This window comes from Leuresthes tenuis, unplaced genomic scaffold (assembly GCF_036924035.1).
Source record: "Leuresthes tenuis unplaced genomic scaffold, fLeuTen1.0.hap1 SCAF_21, whole genome shotgun sequence".
Taxonomy (NCBI): domain Eukaryota; kingdom Metazoa; phylum Chordata; class Actinopteri; order Atheriniformes; family Atherinopsidae; genus Leuresthes; species Leuresthes tenuis.
Window position 1 is genome coordinate 14,841,814 of NW_027325375.1, and position 26,281 is coordinate 14,868,094.

Genomic DNA, 26,281 nt, shown 5'->3' on the forward strand with positions numbered 1-26,281 from the left:
CGAAAACCTCCACTCCCTCTTTTGATCATACATTGTCGGGCATTCGCACCCTTTCTTACCCGCTTTTTACAAACCATGGTCGGACTTTCACACCTTTTAGTAGCCGAACAACTCCGCTCCCGCTATTGAGTGTGTACAGTCGGGTATTTTAACCTTTTCTTACCCGCTTTTTACCAACTATGGTTGGACATTCACACCTTCTTACAGCAGAACACCTCCGCTCCCTGTTTTGATTATGTATGGTTTGACATTCGCACCTTCTCTCACCCGCCTTTTACTATGGTCGGCCATTCACAGCTTCCTCTCCACCATACTTGTATGGTGGGATATTCACACCCACCTGCATCCGAAGACCTCCGCCCTCACTTTTGTTGATATTTAGTCGGTCATTCGCACCTTACCCGCTTTGGCAAACTATGGCCTTCTTGCAGCCAAACACCTCTGATCTCGCTTTTGATGATGTAAGGTTGGGAATTCAGACCTTGCTTCACCTGCTTTTCACCAAATATAGTCGGACATTCACACCCACTTGCATCCGAAGACCTCCGCCCCAAATTTTGTTTATATTTAGTCGGACATTCGCACCTTACCCGCTTTAGGCAAACTATGGCCTTCTTGCAGCCAAACACCTCTGATCTCGCTTTTGATGATGTAAGGTTGGGCATTCAGACCTTGCTTCACCTGCTTTTCACCAAATATAGTCGGACATTCACACCTTCTTGCAGCCGAACACTTCCGCTCCACCTTTTAGTGTTCTATCACACCTTTTTTTCACCGCATTTTATACATTATGGTTGGGAATTTTCAACCACTCTCATCCGAAGACCTCTCCTCCCGCTTTTGTTAATATATTTGAACTTTAGTTGGGCATTCAAACCTTCTTGCTGCTGAACCACCTCCGCTCCCTGTTTTGATCATATATGGTCTGGCAATACTACCTTTTCTTACCCGTTTGTGAGTAATTATGGCTGGACATTCACACCTACTTGCAGCCGAACACAACCTCTTTCGCTTTTGATGATGTATGGACCGGCATTCTTACCTTTTCTAACACATTTTTCAGCAATTATGGTCGGAGATTCACACCTACTCACAGCCGAACAACTCCGCTCCCGCATTTGATGGTGTATAGTCGGGCATTCTCACCCTTTCTCATCAGCTTTTTGCAAATTATTCTCTGACATTCACACCTACTTGCAGTCGAACAGCTCTGCTCCCGCTTTTGATTATGTATGGTTGGATATTCGAACCTTTTCTTAACTGCTTTTTACAAACTTTGGTTGGACGTTCACACCTTCTTGTAGCCGAACACATGCACTCCTGCTTTTGATGATGTATGGTTGGGCATTCGCACCTTTTTTTTACCCATTTTTCAGGTATTATGGGTGGACATTCACACCTTCTTGCAGCTGAACACCTCCTCTCCCACTTATGATCATGTGTGGTTTGATTTTCGAAAATTTTCTTTCATGTTTTCTAGCAATTATTGATGGACATTTAGACCTTCTTGCAGCTGAACACCACCTCTCCCGATTTTGATTATGTATGGACCGGCATTTTTACCTTTTCTAACACATTTTTCAGCAATTATGGTTGGAGATTCACACCTACTCACAGCCGAACAACTCCGCTACCGCATTTGATGGTGTATAGTCGGGCATTCTCACCCTTTCTCATCAGCTTTTTGCAAATTATGATCTGACATTCACACCTACTTGCAGTCGAACAGCTCTGCTCCCGCTTTTGATTATGTATGGTTGGATATTCGAACCTTTTCTTAACTGCTTTTTACAAACTTTGGTTGGACGTTCACACCTTCTTGTACCCGAACACATGCACTCCTGCTTTTGATGATGTATGGTTGGGCATTCGCACCTTTTTTTTTACCCATTTTTCAGGTATTATGGGTGGACATTCACACCTTCTTGCAGCTGAACACCTCCTCTCCCACTTATGATCATGTGTGGTTTGATTTTCGAAAATTTTCTTTCATGTTTTCTAGCAATTATTGACGGACATTTAGACCTTCTTGCAGCTGAACACCACCTCTCCCGATTTTGATTATGTATGGACCGGCATTTTTACCTTTTCTAACACATTTTTCAGCAATTATGGTTGGAGATTCACACCTACTCACAGCCGAACAACTCCGCTACCGCATTTGATGGTGTATAGTCGGGCATTCTCACCCTTTCTCATCAGCTTTTTGCAAATTATGATCTGACATTCACACCTACTTGCAGTCGAACAGCTCTGCTCCCGCTTTTGATTATGTTTGGTTAGATATTCTAACCTTTTAACTGCTTTTTACAAACTTTGGTCGGACGTTCACAATATCTTGCAGCCGAACACCTCCACTTCCGCTTTTGATGGTGTATATTCGGTCATACGAACCTTTTCTTACCCGCTTTTTACAAACCAAGGTCGGACTTTCACACCTTCTCTTAGCTGAACAACTCCGCTCCCTCTTTTGATTGGGTACAGTCGGGTAATTTAACCTTTTCTTACCCGCTTTTTACCATCTATGGTCGGACATTCACACCGTCTTACAGCGGAACACCTCCGCTCCCTCTTTTGATGATGTATGGTTAGGCATTCGCACCTTTTCTTACCCATTTTTCAGTAATTATGGGTAGACATTCACACCTTCTTGTAGCTGAACACCTCCTCTCCCGCTTATGATCATGTGCGGTTTGATATTCGAAAATTTTCTTTCATGTTTTCTAGCAATTATTGATGGACATTCAGACCGTCTTGCAGCTGAACACCTCCGCTCCCACTTTTGATGGTGTATAGTCGGGCTTTTGAGCCTTTTCTTCCCCGGTTTTTACAAATTATGGTTGGATATTCAGACCTTCTTGCAGCCGAAAACCTCCACTCCCTCTTTTGATCATACATTGTCGGGCAATAGTACCTTTTCTTACCCGTTTGTGAGTAATTATGGCTGGACATTCACACCTTCTTGCAGCCGAACACAACCTCTCCCGCTTTTGATGATATATGGTCCGGCATTTTTACCTTTTCTAACACATTTTTCAGCAATTATGGTCGGACATTCACACCTACTCACAGACGAACACCTCCGCTCCCACATTTGATAGTGTATAGTCGGGCATTCTCACCCTTTCTCATCAGCTTTTTGCAAATTATGATCTGATATTCACACCTACTCGAAGTCGAACAGCTCTGCTCCCGCTTTTGATTATGTTTGGTTGGATATTCGAACATTTTCTTAATGCTTTTTACAAACTTTGGTTGGACGTTCACACCGTCTTGCAGCCGAACACCTCCGCTTCCGCTTTTGATGGTGTATAGTCGGGCATTCGAGCCTTTTCTTACCCACCTATTACTTACTATGGTTGAACATTCAAACCTTCTTGTAGCCGAACACATCCACTCCTGCTTTTGATGATGTATGATTTGGCATTCGCACCTTTTCTTACCCATTTTTCAGTAATTATTGGTCGGACATTCAGACCTTCTTGCACCTGAACACCTCTGCTCCCGCTTTTGATGGTGTATAGTCGGGCTTTCGAGCCTTTTCTTCCCCGATTTTTACAAATTATGGTTGGACATTCAGACCTTGCAGCCGAAAACCTCCGCTCCCTCTTTTGATCATACATTGTCGGGCATTCGCCCCTTGTCTTACACGGTTTTTACAAACTTTAGTCAGACATTCACACCTTGCAGCTGAACCACCTCCATTCCCTGTTTTGATCATGTGTGGTCTGGAAATACTACCTTTTCTTCCCCCGTTTGTGAGTAATTATGGCTGGACATTCACACCTACTTGCAGCCGAAAAACCACCTCTCCCGCTTTTGATGATGTATTGTCCGGCATTCTAGTCTTTTCTATCACATTTTTCAGCAATTATGATCTGACATTCACACCTACTTGCAGTCGAACAGCTCTGCTCCCGCTTTTGATTATGTTCGGTTGGATATTCAAACCTTTTCTTAACTGCTTTTTACAAACTTTGGTCGGACGTTCACACCTTCTTGCAGCCGAACACCCCCGCTTCCGCTTTTGATGGTATATATTCGGGTATTCGAACCTTCTCTTACCCGCTTTTTACAAACCATGGTTGGACTTTCATACCTTCTTGTAGCTGAACAACTCCACTCCTGCTTTTGATGATTTATGGTTGGACATTCGCATCTTTTCCTACCCATTTTTTCAGTAATTATGGGTGGATATTCACATCTTCTTGCAGCTGAACACCTCCTCTCCCGCTAATGATCATGTAAGGTTTGATATTCGAAAATTTTCTTTCATGTTTTAAAGCAATTATTAATGGACATTCACACCTACTTACAGCCGAACACCACCTCTCCCGCTTTTGATGATGTATGGACCGGCATTCTTACCTTTTCTAACACATTTTTCAGCAATTATGGTTGGAGAATCACACCTACTCACAGCCGAACAACTCCGCTACCGCATTTGATGGTGTATAGTCGGGATTTCTCACCCTTTCTCATCAGCTTTTTGCAAATTATTCTCTGACATTCACACCTACTCGAAGTCGAACAGCTCTGCTCCCGCTTTTGATTATGTTTGGTTGGATATTCGAACATTTTCTTAATGCTTTTTACAAACTTTGGTTGGACGTTCACACCGTCTTGCAGCCGAACACCTCCGCTTCCGCTTTTGATGGTGTATAGTCGGGCATTCGAGCCTTTTCTTACCCACCTATTACTTACTATGGTTGAACATTCAAACCTTCTTGTAGCCGAACACATCCGCTCCTGCTTTTGATGATGTATGATTTGGCATTCGCACCTTTTCTTACCCATTTTTCAGTAATTATTGGTCGGACATTCAGACCTTCTTGCACCTGAACACCTCTGCTCCCGCTTTTGATGGTGTATAGTCGGGCTTTCGAGCCTTTTCTTCCCCGATTTTTACAAATTATGGTTGGACATTCAGACCTTGCAGCCGAAAACCTCCGCTCCCTCTTTTGATCATACATTGTCGGGCATTCGCCCCTTGTCTTACACGGTTTTTACAAACTTTAGTCAGACATTCACACCTTGCAGCTGAACCACCTCCATTCCCTGTTTTGATCATGTGTGGTCTGGAAATACTACCTTTTCTTCCCCCGTTTGTGAGTAATTATGGCTGGACATTCACACCTACTTGCAGCCGAAAAACCACCTCTCCCGCTTTTGATGATGTATTGTCCGGCATTCAAGTCTTTTCTATCACATTTTTCAGCAATTATGATCTGACATTCACACCTACTTGCAGTCGAACAGCTCTGCTCCCGCTTTTGATTATGTTCGGTTGGATATTCAAACCTTTTCTTAACTGCTTTTTACAAACTTTGGTCGGACGTTCACACCTTCTTGCAGCCGAACACCCCCGCTTCCGCTTTTGATGGTATATATTCGGGTATTCGAACCTTCTCTTACCCGCTTTTTACAAACCATGGTTGGACTTTCATACCTTCTTGTAGCTGAACAACTCCACTCCTGCTTTTGATGATTTATGGTTGGACATTCGCATCTTTTCCTACCCATTTTTCAGTAATTATGGGTGGATATTCACATCTTCTTGCAGCTGAACACCTCCTCTCCCGCTAATGATCATGTAAGGTTTGATATTCGAAAATTTTCTTTCATGTTTTAAAGCAATTATTAATGGACATTCACACCTACTTACAGCCGAACACCACCTCTCCCGCTTTTGATGATGTATGGACCGGCATTCTTACCTTTTCTAACACATTTTTCAGTAATTATGGTTGGAGAATCACACCTACTCACAGCCGAACAATTCCGCTACCGCATTTGATGGTGTATAGTCGGGATTTCTCACCCTTTCTCATCAGCTTTTTGCAAATTATTCTCTGACATTCACACCTACTTGCAGTCGAACAGCTCTGCTCCCGCTTTTGATTATGTTTGGTTAGATATTCGAACCTTTTCTTAACTGCTTTTTTACAAACTTTGGTCGGACGTTCACACCTTCTTGCAGCCGAACACCTACACTTCCGGTTTTGATAGTGTATATTCGGGCATACGAACCTTTTCTTACCCGCTTTTTACAAACCATGGTCGGACTTTCACACCTTCTCTTAGCTGAACAACTCCGCTCCCTCTTTTGATTGTGTACAGTCGGGTATTTTAACCTTTTCTTACCCGCTTTTTACCAACTATGATCGGACATTCACACCGTCTTACAGCGGAACACCTCCGCTCCCTCTTTTGATGGTGTATGTTCGGGCATTCGAACCTTTTCTTACCCGCTTTTTACAAACCAGGGTCGGACTTTCACACCTTTTAGTAGCCGAACAACTCCGCTCCCGCTATTGATTGTGTACAGTCGGGTATTTTAACCTTTTCTTACCCGCTTTTTACCAACTATGGTCGGACATTCACACCGTCTTACAGCGGAACACCTCTTCTCCCGCTTATGATCATGTACGGTTTGATATTCGAAAATTTACTTTCTTGTTTTAAAGCAATTATTGATGGACATTCAAACCTTCTTTTTGATGGTGTATAGTCGGGCTTTCGAGCCTTTTCTTCCCGGTTTTTACAAACCATGATCGGACTTTCACACCTTCTTGTAGCCGAACAACTCCGCTCCCGCTATTGATTGTGTACAGTCAGGTATTTTAACCTTTTCTTACCCGCTTTTTACCAACTATGGTCGGACATTCACACCGTCTTACAGCGGAACACCTCTGCTCCCGCTTTTGATGGTGTATAGTCGGGCATTCGAACCTTTTCTTACCCACTTTTTACAAACTATGGTGGGACATTCAAACCTTTTTGTATATGAAAACCTCCGCTCTCTCTTTTGATCATACATTGTCGGACATTCGCACCTTTTCTTACCCGCTTTTTACAAACCATGGTCGGACTTTCACACCTTATTGTAGCCGAACACATCCGCTCCCGCTATTGATTGTGTACAGTCGGGTATTTTAACCTTTTCTTACCCGCTTTTTACCAACTATGGTCGGACATTCACACCTTCGTACAGCGGAACAACTCCGCTCCCTCTTTTGATGGTGTATGTTCGGGTATTCAAACCTTTTCTTACCCGCTTTTTCCAAACTATGGTCGGCTATTCACAGCTTCCTCTCCACCATACTTGTATGGTTGGATATTCACACCCACTTGCATCCGAAGACCTCTGCCCCAAATTTTGTTGATATTTAGTCGGACATTCGCACCTTACCCGCTTTTGGCAAACTATGGCCTTCTTGCAGCCAAACACCTCTGATCTCGCTTTTGATTATGTAAGGTTTGGCATTCAGACCTTGCTTCACCTGCTTTTCACCAAATATAGTCGGACATTTACACCTTCTTGCAGCCGAACACTTCCGCTCCACCTTTTAGTGTTCTATCACACCTTTTTTTCACCGAATTTTATACATTATGGTCGGAAATTTTCAACCACTCTCATCCGAAGACCTCTCCTCCCACTTTCTTTAATATATTTGAACTTTAGTCGGACATTCAAACCTTCTTGCAGCTGAACCACCTCCGCTCCCTGTTTTGATCATATATGGCCTGGCAATACTACCTTTTCTTACCCGTTTGTGAGTAATTATGGCTGGACATTCACACCTACTTGCAGCCGAACACAACCTCTCTCGCTTTTGATGATGTATGGACCGGCATTCTTACCTTTTCTAACACATTTTTCAGACATTATGGTCGGAGATTCACACCTACTCACAGCCGAACAACTCCGCTCCTGCATTTGATGATGTATAGTCGGGCATTCTCACCCTTTCTCATCAGCTTTTTGCAAATTATGATCTGACATTCACACCTACTTGCAGTCGAAAAGCACTGCTCCCGCTTTTGATTATGTTTGGTTGGATATTCAAACCTTTTCTTAACTGCTTTTTACATATTTTGGTTGGACGTTCACACCTTCTTGTAGCCGAACACTTCCACTCCTGCTTTTGATGATGTATGGTTGGGCATTCACACCTTTTTTTTGCCCATTTTTCAGGAATTATGGGTGGACATTCACACCTTGCAGCTGAACACCTCCTATCCCACTTATGATCATGTGTGGTTTGATTTTCGAAAAGTTTCTTTCATGTTTTCTAGCAATTATTGATGGACATGTAGACCTTCTTGCAGCTGAACACCTCCGCTCCCGCTTTTGATCATACATTGTCAGGCATTCGCACCTTGTCTTACCCACTTTTTACAAACTTTAGTCGAACAGTCACACCTACTTGCAGCCGAACACAACTTCTCTCGCTTTTGATGATGTATGGACCGGCATTCTTACCTTTTCTAACACATTTTTCAGCAATTATGGTCGGAGATTCACACCTACTCACAGCCGAACAACTCCGCTCCCGCATTTGATGGTGTATAGTCGGGCATTCTCACCCTTTCTCATCAGCTTTTTTCAAATTATGATCTGACATTCACACCTACTTGCAGTCGAACAGCTCTGCTCCCGCTTTTGATTATGTTTGGTTGGATATTCGAACCTTTTCTTAACTGCTTTTTACAAACTTTGGTTGGACGTTCACACCTTCTTGTAGCCGAACACATGCACTCCTGCTTTTGATGATGTATGGTTGGGCATTCGCACCTTTTTTTTACCCATTTTTCAGGTATTATGGGTGGACATTCACACCTTCTTGCAGCTGAACACCTCCTCTCCCACTTATGATCATGTGTGGTTTGATTTTAGAAACTTTTCTTTCATGTTTTCTAGCAATTATTGATGGACATTTAGACCTTCTTGCAGCTGAACACCACCTCTCCCGATTTTGATGATGTATGGACCGGCATTTTTACCTTTTCTAACACATTTTTCAGCAATTATGGTTGGAGATTCACACCTACTCACAGCCGAACAACTCCGCTACCGCATTTGATGGTGTATAGTCGGGCATTCTCACCCTGTCTCATCAGCTTTTTGCAAATTATGATCTGACATTCACACCTACTTCCAGTCGAACAGCTCTGCTCCCGCTTTTGATTATGTTTGGTTAGATATTCGAACCTTTTCTTAACTGCTTTTTACAAACTTCGGTCGGACGTTCACAATATCTTGCAGCCGAACACCTCCGCTTCCGCTTTTGATGGTGTATATTCGGGCATACGAACCTTTTCTTACCCGCTTTTTACAAACCATGGTCGGACTTTCACACCTTCTCTTAGCTGAACAACTCCGCTCCCTCTTTTGATTGTGTACAGTCGGGTAATTTAACCTTTTCTTACCCGCTTTTTACCATCTATGGTCGGACATTCACACCGTCTTACAGCGGAACACCTCCGCTCCCTCTTTTGATGATGTATGGTTAGGCATTCGCACCTTTTCTTACCCATTTTTCAGTAATTATGGGTAGACATTCACACCTTCTTGCAGCTGAACACCTCCTCTCCCGCTTATGATCATGTGCAGTTTGATATTCGAAAATTTTCTTTCATGTTTTCTAGCAATTATTGATGGACATTCAGACCGTCTTGCAGCTGAACACCTCCGCTCCCACTTTTGATGGTGTATAGTCGGGCTTTCGAGCCTTTTCTTCCCCGATTTTTACAAATTATGGTTGGACATTCAGACCTTCTTGCAGCCGAAAACCTCCACTCCCTCTTTTGATCATACATTGTCGGGCATTCGCACCTTTTCTTACCCGCTTTTTACAAACCATGGTCGGACTTTCACACCTTTTAGTAGCCGAACAACTCCGCTCCCGCTATTGATTGTGTACAGTCGGGTATTTTAACCTTTTCTTACCCGCTTTTTACCAACTATGGTTGGACATTCACACCTTCTTACAGCAGAACACCTCCGCTCCCTGTTTTGATTATGTATGGTTTGACATTCGCACCTTCTCTCACCCGCCTTTTACTATGGTCGGCCATTCACAGCTTCCTCTCCACCATACTTGTATGGTGGGATATTCACACCCACTTGCATCCGAAGACCTCCGCCCCCACTTTTGTTGATATTTAGTCGGTCATTCGCACCTTACCCGCTTTTGGCAAACTATGGCCTTCTTGCAGCCAAACACCTCTGATCTCGCTTTTGATGATGTAAGGTTGGGCATTCAGACCTTGCTTCACCTGCTTTTCACCAAATATAGTCGGACATTCACACCTTCTTGCAGCCGAACACTTCCGCTTTTAGTGTTCTATGAGGCATTCACATATTTTTTTTCACCGTATTTTATAGATTATGGTTGGAAATTCTCACCCACTCTCATCCGAAGACCTCTCCTCCCACTTTTGTTAATATATAGTCGGGCATTCGAACCTTTTCTTTCCCGCTTTTTACAAATTATGGTCGAACATCCACACCTACTTGCAGCTGAATACTTCCGCTCCACCTTTTAGGTATGTATGGTTGGCATTTGCACCTCTTTTTATACTGATTGCTGAAGATTAAGTTGTTCTTTCTCAAACTACAAATTTTTTTTGATTGTTGAAACTTGATTTGAAGTGGATAAATAAGGAGGACAAACAGTTTTAAGTCAGGCTGATAGAAGGAATTAATTTTATAGCAAAATCTGTATTTCGTCATATGTCGAGAGATGCTTATTGCTGAAGAAGTTCTTTCTCATTCTACAAAGTACAACGTTGTTTATCGTTGAAACTTGATTAGACATGAATAAATATGAATGACAAAGCAGTCTTAACTTGGTTTGAGTTAATGAATTCGTTTTATAGGAGAATCCGAATTCGTGCATAACTCATAAAATAGAGCTTATTTTCGGATTCCTGAAGAATGAGTCTGGTTCTTTCTCATAATACAAAGTTTGTTGTTTATTGTTGAAACTTCATCAGAAGTGAAGAAATAAATGAATGCCTATCAACAAATATGGGATCTAAACTCTAGTGCTTCCTCTAAAATAATTTCCTTTCTCAATTTAGAAATGTGTGTGTGTAAGTCACAACACCCGTGACACCAAAACGGCTTTCTTTTCTCTACACTCTGCACTATGAGCACACACACCAAATCAGAAAGGCTTTTTTCTCTCTTTTCTACATTATGGACTGTGGGGACACAAAACCGCTCTCTCTTTTTTTTTTTTTTATCGTGTGCCAGGGCGTTGTCTCACGTATTAGATTATGCTTAAGATACGAATTGGTTTATCAGTCACATCAGAATCCATACATACTGATCCTCCCGTAATAAAATGGTCGGATCTTATCAAACACACTTTGTTTCTTGTGACAATCAAGTCAGCGAAACAGCGTATACACGTCAAGACACTGAATCAAGTTTGCCACAAGAACTCATAAGTTTGGCAGTATTGCTCTGCCGTCAGCAATCATACACCCATTTTATTTTCGTGAGACATGTGCAAGCACCTGTTCATCTACTGTTCTATCACTATGAATTAGTGATCTATTATCAATAAGGATACTTCTACAACTACTATCAAAGTATGTCCGGACTTCTTATGTTGTCAGTTGCTATATATGAATAAGTGGGTAGCTACTGACAAGCATTAAGCATGTCACACAGCCCAAACATATAACATTTCAGGACACACCACACAGTTAACAACCACAGTGAAGCGTGTCAAAGCCCAAACATGTAACATTCAACAGGACACTTACACAACACATTCAAATCAAACAGTCAGACAACATACAAGAACATATACCCCAGCCGGCATTGCTCCCTGCCTATTTTCGTACAGCACACTATGTGTGCGCACACCTTTATTCACAAACTCTTCAACTTATACTCTTTTACCGAAGCTGCTACAGCTCGATTGGCCGAATACCCTTTGATCCTATTTCGGTGAATTTGACATCTGCCTTACATATAACAGATTAGCGGTTTAGCAGTTTTAATTTAGTTTGAGTGAAGGAATTCATTTTATAGCAAAATCCGAAATCGTGAAGAACTCATGAAAGTAAACTTATTCTCGGATTCCTGAAACTTTAGATTTGCTCTTTCTTTTACTGCAAAGTACAACGTTGTTTTTTTTGTTTAAATCTTTCTAGACATGGTAAATATTAAGGACAAAGCAGTTTTAACATAGTTTGAGTGAAGGAATTCATTTTATAGATAAAATCCCAAGAGTCTGCTGAGAAAAGAGAGTGAATGCGAGGTAGACTTTAACACGGCTATGGGAGCGAGCCGAGTGTGGGCTAACCGGGAGAATTGCTTGAAAGAAACGCGACACCGAATGAGCGATCAGAACAAAGCCTCAATACGGGATTCTCGTGGTGTTTTTGTTGCTGCCTTGTCTTTTGCACAGAGTAAAAGACAAGGCAGCCATCGAATAGGGCCCGATTGTTCCTAGTTGGTCAGCCGAGGAGCAAGGGGGGGGGGAGCAAGCGTCTCAACCAAGCAAAGCTCACCATGGGGAAGGTGGCTATGCCAACTAGCCTGATGCCCTGCTCCCGCAGTGACGGATAATCGTACTCTGGTTTCTCTTCATAACATACAAGTCTTTCGCCTTTTACTAAAGATTTCTGTGGAGAGCAGCACTAATGAGTTGTTTCTATTTTTGGCAGGCTTTACCTTTGCGGGTGAAGCCCTTTCTGTCTGTGCAAAAGAAATCTTCTTACTGTGCAGAGTGACTTCTCTGAGTAGAGTCGCCTTACTTGTTGCGACTGTGCCGATGTTCGAAGCTGGAGTGCAAAGTTGTTGCTTGAATGGTGCTTGCTGGAGCGTGCGGGAGTGCAAAGTTATACCATTTAAAAGGGCTGAAGAGTGCTCAGTGCAGCGGGTGGGCGACACTCTGGCCACCTTGAAAACCGAGGTTACATCCACTACCAGGGGCAGCCCAAGTTCTGCCGCAAGTGTGGTGAGCATGGGCACCTGGTTGAGGCTTGTACCAAGGTGTTATGTGGGAAGTGCAGAGAAATTGGGCAAACTTTTGGAGAGTGTCCAAATGGCAGGAAATGTAATCTCTGTGGAGAATTAAATCACCTCTTCAGAGATTGCCCTAAATCTTTTGCCAACAAATTAAAGACGGTAAAGCCACAGTCAAGCCAACAAAGAGAAGGAGACAACTCAGGGAGACAACTCACCGACAGCCTCGTACTGATTCGAGACATCTTTGATTACGCTAGAGACAGAAACACCCGGCTTGTCATCTTAAATTTAGACTTTGAAAAAGCATTTGATCGGGTCTCGCATCAATATCTCTTTCAGGTGTTGCAGCCATCGAAAAGGGCCCGATTGTTCCTACTTGGTGAGCTTTGCTTGGTTGAGACGCCGGTTAACCCGCACTCGGCTCGCTCCCAGAGCCGTGTTAAAGTCCACTTCGCATTCACTCTCTTTTCTCAGCAGATTAAAAGAAAGTTTCATCTTGGGCTCCCTGAAACTTCCATCCTGCACCGCTGTTTGCTTTTTCACAAGAGCAGAGGAGAGCGCACCGTTCCCAGCGGCACTGCAGTACCGGGTCGAGGCTTGGAGTGAACGGAGCAAGCTTCTTTTTCAACTCCTATTCTTAAAAATCCATTTAATATGTTGTCCTCGTATAGAGGACATATTAAACTGATAAGAACAGATACTACACTTGATCTTAGCCAAAAGGCCGAGAAGCGATAACTGTCCACTGTTTCAGGTCCGAGGGCCCTTGATGGCACAATGCGCACTTGTAGCAGTGTTCTTTTTATGGCCATAGGTGGCCAGAGTGTCACGTTGCACCTCCGCCCACCCGCTGCACTGAGCACTCTTCAGCCCTTTTAAATGGTATAACTTTGCACTCCCGCATGCTCCAGCAAGCACCATTCAAGCAACAACTTTGCACTAATGAGTTGTTTCTATTATTGGCAGGCTTTACCTTTGCGGGTGAAGCCCTTTCTGTCTGTGCAAAAGAAATCTTCTTACTGTGCAGAGTGACTTCTCTGAGTAGAGTCGCCTTACTTGTTGCGACTGTGCCGATGTTCGAAGCTGGAGTGCAAAGTTGTTGCTTGAATGGTGCTTGCTGGAGCGTGCGGGAGTGCAAAGTTATACCATTTAAAAGGGCTGAAGAGTGCTCAGTGCAGCGGGTGGGCGACACTCTGGCCACCTTGAAAACCGAGGTTACATCCACTACCAGGGGCAGCCCAAGTTCTGCCGCAAGTGTGGTGAGCATGGGCACCTGGTTGAGGCTTGTACCAAGGTGTTATGTGGGAAGTGCAGAGAAATTGGGCAAACTTTTGGAGAGTGTCCAAATGGCAGGAAATGTAATCTCTGTGGAGAATTAAATCACCTCTTCAGAGATTGCCCTAAATCTTTTGCCAACAAATTAAAGACGGTAAAGCCACAGTCAAGCCAACAAAGAGAAGGAGACAACTCAGGGAGACAACTCACCGACAGCCTCGTACTGATTCGAGACATCTTTGATTACGCTAGAGACAGAAACACCCGGCTTGTCATCTTAAATTTAGACTTTGAAAAAGCATTTGATCGGGTCTCGCATCAATATCTCTTTCAGGTGTTGCAGCCATCGAAAAGGGCCCGATTGTTCCTACTTGGTGAGCTTTGCTTGGTTGAGACGCCGGTTAACCCGCACTCGGCTCGCTCCCAGAGCCGTGTTAAAGTCCACTTCGCATTCACTCTCTTTTCTCAGCAGATTAAAAGAAAGTTTCATCTTGGGCTCCCTGAAACTTCCATCCTGCACCGCTGTTTGCTTTTTCACAAGAGCAGAGGAGAGCGCACCGTTCCCAGCGGCACTGCAGTACCGGGTCGAGGCTTGGAGTGAACGGAGCAAGCTTCTTTTTCAACTCCTATTCTTAAAAATCCATTTAATATGTTGTCCTCGTATAGAGGACATATTAAACTGATAAGAACAGATACTACACTTGATCTTAGCCAAAAGGCCGAGAAGCGATAACTGTCCACTGTTTCAGGTCCGAGGGCCCTTGATGGCACAATGCGCACTTGTAGCAGTGTTCTTTTTATGGCCATAGGTGGCCAGAGTGTCACGTTGCACCTCCGCCCACCCGCTGCACTGAGCACTCTTCAGCCCTTTTAAATGGTATAACTTTGCACTCCCGCATGCTCCAGCAAGCACCATTCAAGCAACAACTTTGCACTCCAGCTTCGAACATCGGCACAGTCGCAACAAGTAAGGCGACTCTACTCAGAGAAGTCACTCTGCACAGTAAGAAGATTTCTTTTGCACAGACAGAAAGGGCTTCACCCGCAAAGGTAAAGCCTGCCAAAAATAGAAACAACTCATTAGTGCTGCTCTCCACAGAAATCTTTAGTAAAAGGCGAAAGACTTGTATGTTATGAAGAGAAACCAGAGTACGATTATCCGTCACTGCGGGAGCAGGGCATCAGGCTAGTTGGTATAGCCACCTTCCCCATGGTGAGCTTTGCTTGGTTGAGACGCTTGCCCCCCCCCCCCCCTTGCTCCTCGGCTGACCAAGTAGGAACAATCGGGCCCTATTCGATGGCTGCCTTGTCTTTTACTCTATGCAAAAGACAAGGCAGCAACAAAAACACCACGAGAATCCCGTATTGAGGCTTTGTTCTGATCGCTCATTCGGTGTCGCGTTTCTTTCAAGCAATTCTCCCGGTTAGCCGACACTCGGCTCGCTCCCATAGCCGTGTTAAAGTCTACTTCGCATTCACTCTCTTTTCTCTGCAGACTCTTGGGATTTTATCTATAAAATGAATTCCTTCACTCAAACTATGTTAAAACTGCTTTGTCGTTCATATTTACCATGTCTAGAAAGATTTAAACAAAAAAAACAACGTTGTACTTTGCAGTAAAAGAAAGAGCAAATCTAAAGTTTCAGGAATCCGAGAATAAGCTTACTTTCATGAGTGCTTCACGATTTCGGATTTTGCTATAAAATGAATTCCTTCACTCAAACTAAAGTAAAACTGCTAAACCGCTAATCTGTTACATGTAAGGCAGATGTCAAATTCACCGAAATAGGATCTAAGGGTATTCAGCCAATTGAGCTGTAGCAGCTTCGGTAAAAGAGTATAAGTTGAAGAGTTTGTGAATAAAGGTGTGCGCACACATAGTGAGCTGTAGGAAAATAGGCAGGGAGCAATGCCGGCTGGGGTATATGTTCTTGTATGTTGTCTGACTGTTTGATTTGAATGTGTTGTGTAAGTGTCCTGTTGAATGTTTGGGCTTTGACACTTCACTGTGGTTGTTAACTGTGTGGTGTGTCCTGAAATGTTATATGTTTGGGCTGTGTGACATGCTTAATGCTTGTCAGTAGCTACCCACTTATTCATATATAGCAACTGACAACATAAGAAGTCTGGACATACTTTGATAGTAGTTGTAGAAGTATCCTTATTGATAATAGATAAACTAATTCATAGTGATAGAACAGTAGATGAACAGGTGCCTGCACGTCTCACGAAAATAAAATGGGTGTATGATTGCTGACGGCAGAGCAATACTGCCAAACTTATGAGTTCTTGTGGCAAACTTGATTCAGTGTCTTGACGTGTATACGCTGTTTCGCTGACTTGATTGTCACAAGAAACAAAGTGTGTTTGATAAGATCCGACCATTTTATTACGGGAGGATCAGTATGTATGGATTCTGATGTGACTGATAAACCCATTTGTATCTTAAGCATAATCTAATACGTGAGACAACGCCCTGGCACACAATCAAAAAAAAAAAGAGAGAGCGGTTTTGTGTCCCCACAGTCCATAATGTAGAAAAGAGAGAAAAAAGCCTTTCTGATTTTGTGTGTGTGCTCATAGTGCAGAGTGTAGAGAAAAGAGAGAAAAGAAAGCCGTTTTGGTGTCACGGGTGTTGTGACTTACACACACACATTTCTGAATTGAGAAAAGAAATTATTTTAGAGGAAGTAGTAGAGTTTAGATCCCACATTTGTTGATAGGCATTCATTTATTTCTTCACTTCTGATGAAGTTTCAACAATAAACAACAAACTTTGTATTATGAGAAAGAACCAGACTCATTCTTCAGGAATCCGAAAATAAGTACGAATTCGGATTCTCCTATAAAACGAATTAATTAACTCAAACCAAGTTAAGACTGCTTTGTCCTTCATATTTATTCATGTCTAATCAAGTTTCAACGATAAACAACGTTGTACTTTGTAGAATGAGAAAGAACTTCTTCAGCAATAAGCATCTCTCGACATATGACGAAATACAGATTTTGCTATAAAATTAATTTCTTCTATCAGCGTGACTTAAAACTGTTTGTCCTCCTTATTTATCCACTTCAAATCAAGTTTCAACAATTAAAAAAAATTGTAGTTTGAGAAAGAACAACTTAATCTTCAGCAATCAGTATAAAAAGAGGGTAACAAAAGGTGCAAATGCCAACCATACATCACTAAAAGGTGGAGCGGAAGTATTCAGCTGCAAGTAGGTGTGAATGTTCGACCATAATTTGTAAAAAGTGGGTAAGAAAAGGTTCGAATGCCCGACTAAATATGAACAAAAGCGGGAGGAGAGGTCTTCGGATGAGAGTGGGTGAGAATTTCCTACCATACAAGTATGGTGGAGAGGAAGGTGTGATTGGCCGACAATAGTAAAAAGCAGGTGAGAAAAGGTGCGAATGTCAAAACATACATGATCAAAACAGGGAGCGGAGGTGTTTGGCTGCGACAAGGTGTGAATGTCCACCCATAATTAATGAAAAACGGGCAACAAGTAGGTTCGAATGCCCAACCATACATCATCAAAAGCAGGAGTGGATGTGTTCGGCTTCAAGAAGGTATGAATGTCCATCAATAATTGCTATAAAACATGAAAGAAAATTTTCGAATATCAAACCGCACATAATCATAAGCGGGAGAGGAGGTGTTCCGCTGCAAGAAGGTGTGAATATCCACCCATAATTACTGAAAAATGGGTAAGAAAAGGTGCGAATGCCCAACCATACATCATCAAAAGCAGGAGTGGATGTGTTCGGCTACAAGAAGGTTTGAATGTCCGACCATAGTTTGTAAAAAGCGGGTAAGAACAGGTTTGTATGCCCGACTGTACACAATCAAAAGAGGGAGCGGAGTTGTTCAGCTACAAGAAGGTGTGAAAGTCCGACCATGGTTTGTAAAAAGCGGGTAAGAACAGGTTCGTATGCCCGAATATACACCATCAAATGCGGGAGCGGGGGTGTTCGGCTGTGAGTAGGTGTGAATCTCCAACCATAATTGCTGAAAAATGTGTTAGAAAAGGTAAGAATGCCGGTCCATACATCATCAAAAGCGGGAGAGGTGGTGTTCGGCTGCAAGTAGGTGTGAATGTCCAGCCATAATTACTCACAAATGGGTAAGAAAAGGTAGTATTGCCAGACCATACATGATCAAAACAGGGAGCGGAGGTGGTTAAGCTGCAAGAAGGTGTTAATGTCCGACTAAAGTTTGTAAAAAGCGGGTAAGAAAAGGTGCGAATGCCCGACAATGTATGATCAAAAGAGGGAGCGGAGGTTTTCGGCTGAAAGAAGGTCTGAATGTCCAACCATAATTTGTAAAAACCGGGGAAGAAAAGGCTCGAAAGCCCGACTATACACCATCAAAAGCTGGAGCGGAGGTGTTCAGCTGCAAGAAGGTCTGAATGTCCATCAATAATTGCTAGAAAACATGAAAGAGAATTTTCGAATATCAAACCGCACATGATAATAAGCGGGAGAGGAGGTGTTCAGCTGCAAGAAGGTGTGAATGTCCACCCATAATTACTGAAAAATGGGTAAGAAAAGGTGCGAATTCCCAACCATACATCATCAAATGCACGAGTGGATGTGTTCGGCTACAAGAAGGTTTGAATGTCTGACCATAGTTTGTAAAAAGCGGGTAAGAAAAGGTTCGAATGCCCAAACATACACCATCAAAAGAGGGAGCGGAGGTGTTCCGCTGTAAGAAGGTGTGAATGTCCGACCATAGTTGGTAAAAAGCGGGTAAGAAAAGGTTAAAATACCCGACTGTACACAATCAATAGCGGGAGCGGAGTTGTTCGGCTACTAAAAGGTGTGAAAGTCCGACCCTGGTTTTAAAAAGCGGGTAAGAAAAGGTTCGAATGCCCGAACATACACCATCAAAAGAGGTAGCGGAGGTGTTCCGCTGTAAGACGGTGTGAATGTCCGATCATAGTTGGTAAAAAGCGGGTAAGAAAAGGTTAAAATACCCGACTGTACACAATCAAAAGAGGGAGCGGAGTTGTTCAGCTAAGAGAAGGTGTGAAAGTCCGACCATGGTTTGTAAAAAGCGGGTAAGAAAAGGTTCGTATGCCCGAATATACACTATCAAAACCGGAAGCGTAGGTGTTCGGCTGCAAGAAGGTGTGAACGTCCGACCAAAGTTTGTGAAAAAGCAGTTAAGAAAAGGTTCGAATATCTAACCAAACATAATAAAAAGCGGGAGCAGAGCTGTTCGACTGCAAGTAGGTGTGAATGTCCATTAATAATTGCTTTAAAACATGAAAGAAAATTTTCGAATATCAAACCTTACATGATCATTAGCGGGAGAGGAGGTGTTCAGCTGCAAGGTGTGAATATCCACCCATAATTACTGAAAAATGGGTAGGAAAAGATGCGAATGTCCAACCATAAATCATCAAAAGCATGAGTGGAGTTGTTCAGCTACAAGAAGGTATGAAAGTCCAACCATGGTTTGTAAAAAGCGGGTAAGAGAAGGTTCGAATACCCGAATATATACCATCAAAAGCGGAAGCGGAGGTGTTCGGCTGCAAGAAGGTGTGAACGTCCGACCAAAGTCTGTAAAAAGCAGTTAAGAAAAGGTTTGAATATCCAACCGAACATAATCAAAAGCGGGAGCAGAGCTGTTCGACTGCAAGTAGGTGTGAATGTCAGATCATAATTGCTGAAAAATGTGATAGAAAAGACTAGAATGCCGGACAATACATCATCAAAAGCGGGAGAGGTGGTTTTTCGGCTGCAAGTAGGTGTGAATGTCCAGCCATAATTACTCACAAACGGGGGAAGAAAAGGTAGTATTTCCAGACCACACATGATCAAAACAGGGAATGGAGGTGGTTCAGCTGCAAGGTGTGAATGTCTGACTAAAGTTTGTAAAAACCGTGTAAGACAAGGGGCGAATGCCCGACAATGTATGATCAAAAGAGGGAGCGGAGGTTTTCGGCTGCAAGGTCTGAATGTTCAACCACAATTTGTAAAAATCGGGGAAGAAAAGGCTCGAAAGTCCGACTATACACCATCAAAAGCGGAAGCGGAGGTTTTCGGCTGCAAGACGGTGTGAACGTCCGACCAAAGTTTGTAAAAAGCAGTTAAGAAAATGTTCGAATATCCAACCAAACATAATCAAAAGCGGGAGCAGAGCTGTTCGACTGCAAGTAGGTGTGAATATCAGATCATAATTTGCAAAAAGCTGTTGAGAAAGGGTGAGAATGCCCGACTATACACTATCAAATGTGGGAGCGGAGGTGTTCGTCTGTGAGTAGGTGTGAATGTCCGACCATAATTGCTGAAAAATGTGTTAGAAAAGGTAAGAATGCCGGACCATATATCATCAAAAGCGGGAGAGGTTGTGTTCGGCTGCAAGTAGGTGTGAATGTCCAGCCATAATTACTCACAAACGGGTAAGAAAAGGTACAATTGCCAGACCATATATGATCAAAACAGGGAGCGGAGGTGGTTCAGCTGCAAGAAGGTTTGAATGTCCGACTAAAGTTTGTAAAAAGCGGGTATGACAAGGTGTGAATGCCCGACAATGTATGATCAAAAGAGGAGCGGAGGTTTTCGGCTGCAAGAAGGTGTGAATGTCCACCCATAATTACTGAAAAATGGGTAAGAAAAGGTGCGAAAGCCCAACCGCACATGATCATAAGTGGATGAGAAGGTGTTCGACTGCAAGTAGGTGTGAATGTAAGATCATAATTTGTAAAAAGCGGGTAAGAAAAGGTAAGAATGCCCAACCATAAATTATCAAAAGCGGCAGCAGAGTTTCGGCTGGTATTTATCAATGTCTAGATAGATTTCAACAAAAAACAACGTTGTACTTTGCAGTAAAAGAAAGTGCAAATCAAAAGTTTTAGGAATCCGAGAATAAGCTTATTTTCATGAGTTCTGCACGATTTCGGATTTTATGTATAAAATGAATTCCTTCACGCAAACTAAGTTAACACTGCTTTGTCCTTCATATGTACCCATTTCTACATATATTTCAAGCATAAACTTCCTCATACTACCCTGAATGAGAAAGAGCCACACTTGTGATTAAGCCATACGCCCCTTTTGAGGAGCTCTGCATGGTTTGGGATTTTATCTATAAAATTAATTCCTTCAATCAAACTATGTTAAAACGGCTTTTACCTTCATATTTATCAATGTCTAGATCGACTTCAACAAAGAACAGGACAGCACTCTTCAGCCCTTTTAAATGGTATAACTTTGCACTCCCGCATGCTCCAGCAAGCACCATTCAAGCAACAACTTTGCACTCCAGCTTCGAACATCGGCACAGTCGCAACAAGTAAGGCGACTCTACTCAGAGAAGTCACTCTGCAAAGTAGCAAGATTTCTTTTGCACAGACAGAAAGGGCTTCACCCGCAAAGGTAAAGCCTGCCAATAATAGAAACAACTCATTAGTGCTGCTCTCCACGGAAGTCTTTAGTAAAAGGCGAAAGACTTGTATGTTATGAAGAGAAACCAGAGTACGATTATCCGTCACTGCGGGAGCAGGGCATCAGGCTAGTTGGTATAGCCACCTTCCCCATGGTGAGCTTTGCTTGGTTGAGACGCTTGCCCCCCCCCCCCCCCCCCCTTGCTCCTCGGCTGACCAAGTAGGAACAATCGGGCCCTATTCGATGGCTGCCTTGTCTTTTACTCTATGCAAAAGACAAGGCAGCAACAAAAACACCACGAGAATCCCGTATTGAGGCTTTGTTCTGATCGCTCATTCGGTGTCGCGTTTCTTTCAAGCAATTCTCCCGGTTAGCCAACACTCGGCTCGCTCCCATAGCCGTGTTAAAGTCTACTTCGCATTCACTCTCTTTTCTCTGCAGACTCTTGGGATTTTATCTATAAAATGAATTCCTTCACTCAAACTATGTTAAAACTGCTTTGTCGTTCATATTTACCATGTCTAGAAAGATTTAAACAAAAAAAACAACGTTGTACTTTGCAGTAAAAGAAAGAGCAAATCTAAAGTTTCAGGAATCCGAGAATAAGCTTACTTTCATGAGTGCTTCACGATTTCGGATTTTGCTATAAAATGAATTCCTTCACTCAAACTAAAGTAAAACTGCTAAACCGCTAATCTGTTACATGTAAGGCAGATGTCAAATTCACCGAAATAGGATCTAAGGGTATTCAGCCAATTGAGCTGTAGCAGCTTCGGTAAAAGAGTATAAGTTGAAGAGTTTGTGAATAAAGGTGTGCGCACACATAGTGAGCTGTAGGAAAATAGGCAGGGAGCAATGCCGGCTGGGGTATATGTTCTTGTATGTTGTCTGACTGTTTGATTTGAATGTGTTGTGTAAGTGTCCTGTTGAATGTTTGGGCTTTGACACTTCACTGTGGTTGTTAACTGTGTGGTGTGTCCTGAAATGTTATATGTTTGGGCTGTGTGACATGCTTAATGCTTGTCAGTAGCTACCCACTTATTCATATATAGCAACTGACAACATAAGAAGTCTGGACATACTTTGATAGTAGTTGTAGAAGTATCCTTATTGATAATAGATAAACTAATTCATAGTGATAGAACAGTAGATGAACAGGTGCCTGCACGTCTCACGAAAATAAAATGGGTGTATGATTGCTGACGGCAGAGCAATACTGCCAAACTTATGAGTTCTTGTGGCAAACTTGATTCAGTGTCTTGACGTGTATACGCTGTTTCGCTGACTTGATTGTCACAAGAAACAAAGTGTGTTTGATAAGATCCGACCATTTTATTACGGGAGGATCAGTATGTATGGATTCTGATGTGACTGATAAACCCATTTGTATCTTAAGCATAATCTAATACGTGAGACAACGCCCTGGCACACAATCAAAAAAAAAAAGAGAGAGCGGTTTTGTGTCCCCACAGTCCATAATGTAGAAAAGAGAGAAAAAAGCCTTTCTGATTTTGTGTGTGTGCTCATAGTGCAGAGTGTAGAGAAAAGAGAGAAAAGAAAGCCGTTTTGGTGTCACGGGTGTTGTGACTTACACACACACATTTCTGAATTGAGAAAAGAAATTATTTTAGAGGAAGTAGTAGAGTTTAGATCCCACATTTGTTGATAGGCATTCATTTATTTCTTCACTTCTGATGAAGTTTCAACAATAAACAACAAACTTTGTATTATGAGAAAGAACCAGACTCATTCTTCAGGAATCCGAAAATAAGTACGAATTCGGATTCTCCTATAAAACGAATTAATTAACTCAAACCAAGTTAAGACTGCTTTGTCCTTCATATTTATTCATGTCTAATCAAGTTTCAACGATAAACAACGTTGTACTTTGTAGAATGAGAAAGAACTTCTTCAGCAATAAGCATCTCTCGACATATGACGAAATACAGATTTTGCTATAAAATTAATTTCTTCTATCAGCGTGACTTAAAACTGTTTGTCCTCCTTATTTATCCACTTCAAATCAAGTTTCAACAATTAAAAAAAATTGTAGTTTGAGAAAGAACAACTTAATCTTCAGCAATCAGTATAAAAAGAGGGTAACAAAAGGTGCAAATGCCAACCATACATCACTAAAAGGTGGAGCGGAAGTATTCAGCTGCAAGTAGGTGTGAATGTTCGACCATAATTTGTAAAAAGTGGGTAAGAAAAGGTTCGAATGCCCGACTAAATATGAACAAAAGCGGGAGGAGAGGTCTTCGGATGAGAGTGGGTGAGAATTTCCTACCATACAAGTATGGTGGAGAGGAAGGTGTGATTGGCCGACAATAGTAAAAAGCAGGTGAGAAAAGGTGCGAATGTCAAAACATACATGATCAAAACAGGGAGCGGAGGTGTTTGGCTGCGACAAGGTGTGAATGTCCACCCATAATTAATGAAAAACGGGCAACAAGTAGGTTCGAATGCCCAACCATACATCATCAAAAGCAGGAGTGGATGTGTTCGGCTTCAAGAAGGTATGAATGTCCATCAATAATTGCTATAAAACATGAAAGAAAATTTTCGAATATCAAACCGCACATAATCATAAGCGGGAGAGGAGGTGTTCCGCTGCAAGAAGGTGTGAATATCCACCCATAATTACTGAAAAATGGGTAAGAAAAGGTGCGAATGCCCAACCATACATCATCAAAAGCAGGAGTGGATGTGTTCGGCTACAAGAAGGTTTGAATGTCCGACCATAGTTTGTAAAAAGCGGGTAAGAACAGGTTTGTATGCCCGACTGTACACAATCAAAAGAGGGAGCGGAGTTGTTCAGCTACAAGAAGGTGTGAAAGTCCGACCATGGTTTGTAAAAAGCGGGTAAGAACAGGTTCGTATGCCCGAATATACACCATCAAATGCGGGAGCGGGGGTGTTCGGCTGTGAGTAGGTGTGAATCTCCAACCATAATTGCTGAAAAATGTGTTAGAAAAGGTAAGAATGCCGGTCCATACATCATCAAAAGCGGGAGAGGTGGTGTTCGGCTGCAAGTAGGTGTGAATGTCCAGCCATAATTACTCACAAATGGGTAAGAAAAGGTAGTATTGCCAGACCATACATGATCAAAACAGGGAGCGGAGGTGGTTAAGCTGCAAGAAGGTGTTAATGTCCGACTAAAGTTTGTAAAAAGCGGGTAAGAAAAGGTGCGAATGCCCGACAATGTATGATCAAAAGAGGGAGCGGAGGTTTTCGGCTGAAAGAAGGTCTGAATGTCCAACCATAATTTGTAAAAACCGGGGAAGAAAAGGCTCGAAAGCCCGACTATACACCATCAAAAGCTGGAGCGGAGGTGTTCAGCTGCAAGAAGGTCTGAATGTCCATCAATAATTGCTAGAAAACATGAAAGAGAATTTTCGAATATCAAACCGCACATGATAATAAGCGGGAGAGGAGGTGTTCAGCTGCAAGAAGGTGTGAATGTCCACCCATAATTACTGAAAAATGGGTAAGAAAAGGTGCGAATTCCCAACCATACATCATCAAATGCACGAGTGGATGTGTTCGGCTACAAGAAGGTTTGAATGTCTGACCATAGTTTGTAAAAAGCGGGTAAGAAAAGGTTCGAATGCCCAAACATACACCATCAAAAGAGGGAGCGGAGGTGTTCCGCTGTAAGAAGGTGTGAATGTCCGACCATAGTTGGTAAAAAGCGGGTAAGAAAAGGTTAAAATACCCGACTGTACACAATCAATAGCGGGAGCGGAGTTGTTCGGCTACTAAAAGGTGTGAAAGTCCGACCCTGGTTTTAAAAAGCGGGTAAGAAAAGGTTCGAATGCCCGAACATACACCATCAAAAGAGGTAGCGGAGGTGTTCCGCTGTAAGACGGTGTGAATGTCCGATCATAGTTGGTAAAAAGCGGGTAAGAAAAGGTTAAAATACCCGACTGTACACAATCAAAAGAGGGAGCGGAGTTGTTCAGCTAAGAGAAGGTGTGAAAGTCCGACCATGGTTTGTAAAAAGCGGGTAAGAAAAGGTTCGTATGCCCGAATATACACTATCAAAACCGGAAGCGTAGGTGTTCGGCTGCAAGAAGGTGTGAACGTCCGACCAAAGTTTGTGAAAAAGCAGTTAAGAAAAGGTTCGAATATCTAACCAAACATAATAAAAAGCGGGAGCAGAGCTGTTCGACTGCAAGTAGGTGTGAATGTCCATTAATAATTGCTTTAAAACATGAAAGAAAATTTTCGAATATCAAACCTTACATGATCATTAGCGGGAGAGGAGGTGTTCAGCTGCAAGAAGGTGTGAATATCCACCCATAATTACTGAAAAATGGGTAGGAAAAGATGCGAATGTCCAACCATAAATCATCAAAAGCATGAGTGGAGTTGTTCAGCTACAAGAAGGTATGAAAGTCCAACCATGGTTTGTAAAAAGCGGGTAAGAGAAGGTTCGAATACCCGAATATATACCATCAAAAGCGGAAGCGGAGGTGTTCAGCTGCAAGAAGGTGTGAACGTCCGACCAAAGTCTGTAAAAAGCAGTTAAGAAAAGGTTTGAATATCCAACCGAACATAATCAAAAGCGGGAGCAGAGCTGTTCGACTGCAAGTAGGTGTGAATGTCAGATCATAATTGCTGAAAAATGTGATAGAAAAGACTAGAATGCCGGACAATACATCATCAAAAGCGGGAGAGGTGGTTTTTCGGCTGCAAGTAGGTGTGAATGTCCAGCCATAATTACTCACAAACGGGGGAAGAAAAGGTAGTATTTCCAGACAACACATGATCAAAACAGGGAATGGAGGTGGTTCAGCTGCAAGGTGTGAATGTCTGACTAAAGTTTGTAAAAACCGT

The 26,281-nt window shown here is 42.6% G+C and overlaps 5 non-coding genes across 5 annotated transcripts; 1 reads left to right on the plus strand and 4 right to left on the minus strand.

Moving 5' to 3' along the window:
* Window positions 1-12,375: 12,375 nt before the first annotated feature.
* On the plus strand, window positions 12,376-12,489 carry LOC140280719 (U5 spliceosomal RNA). Its single transcript, XR_011909650.1, has one exon. It is a non-coding gene; the product is annotated as a U5 spliceosomal RNA (small nuclear RNA).
* An 838-nt stretch (window positions 12,490-13,327) lies between these two features.
* Window positions 13,328-13,511, minus strand: LOC140280515 (U2 spliceosomal RNA). The gene has a single exon (XR_011909475.1). It is a non-coding gene; the product is annotated as a U2 spliceosomal RNA (small nuclear RNA).
* Window positions 13,512-14,597: 1,086 nt separating this feature from the next.
* On the minus strand, window positions 14,598-14,781 carry LOC140280516 (U2 spliceosomal RNA). The gene has a single exon (XR_011909476.1). It is a non-coding gene; the product is annotated as a U2 spliceosomal RNA (small nuclear RNA).
* Window positions 14,782-15,089: 308 nt separating this feature from the next.
* LOC140280720 (U5 spliceosomal RNA) lies at window positions 15,090-15,203 on the minus strand. Its single transcript, XR_011909651.1, has one exon. It is a non-coding gene; the product is annotated as a U5 spliceosomal RNA (small nuclear RNA).
* A 6,219-nt stretch (window positions 15,204-21,422) lies between these two features.
* LOC140280624 (U5 spliceosomal RNA) lies at window positions 21,423-21,536 on the minus strand. Its single transcript, XR_011909563.1, has one exon. It is a non-coding gene; the product is annotated as a U5 spliceosomal RNA (small nuclear RNA).
* Window positions 21,537-26,281: the final 4,745 nt, after the last annotated feature.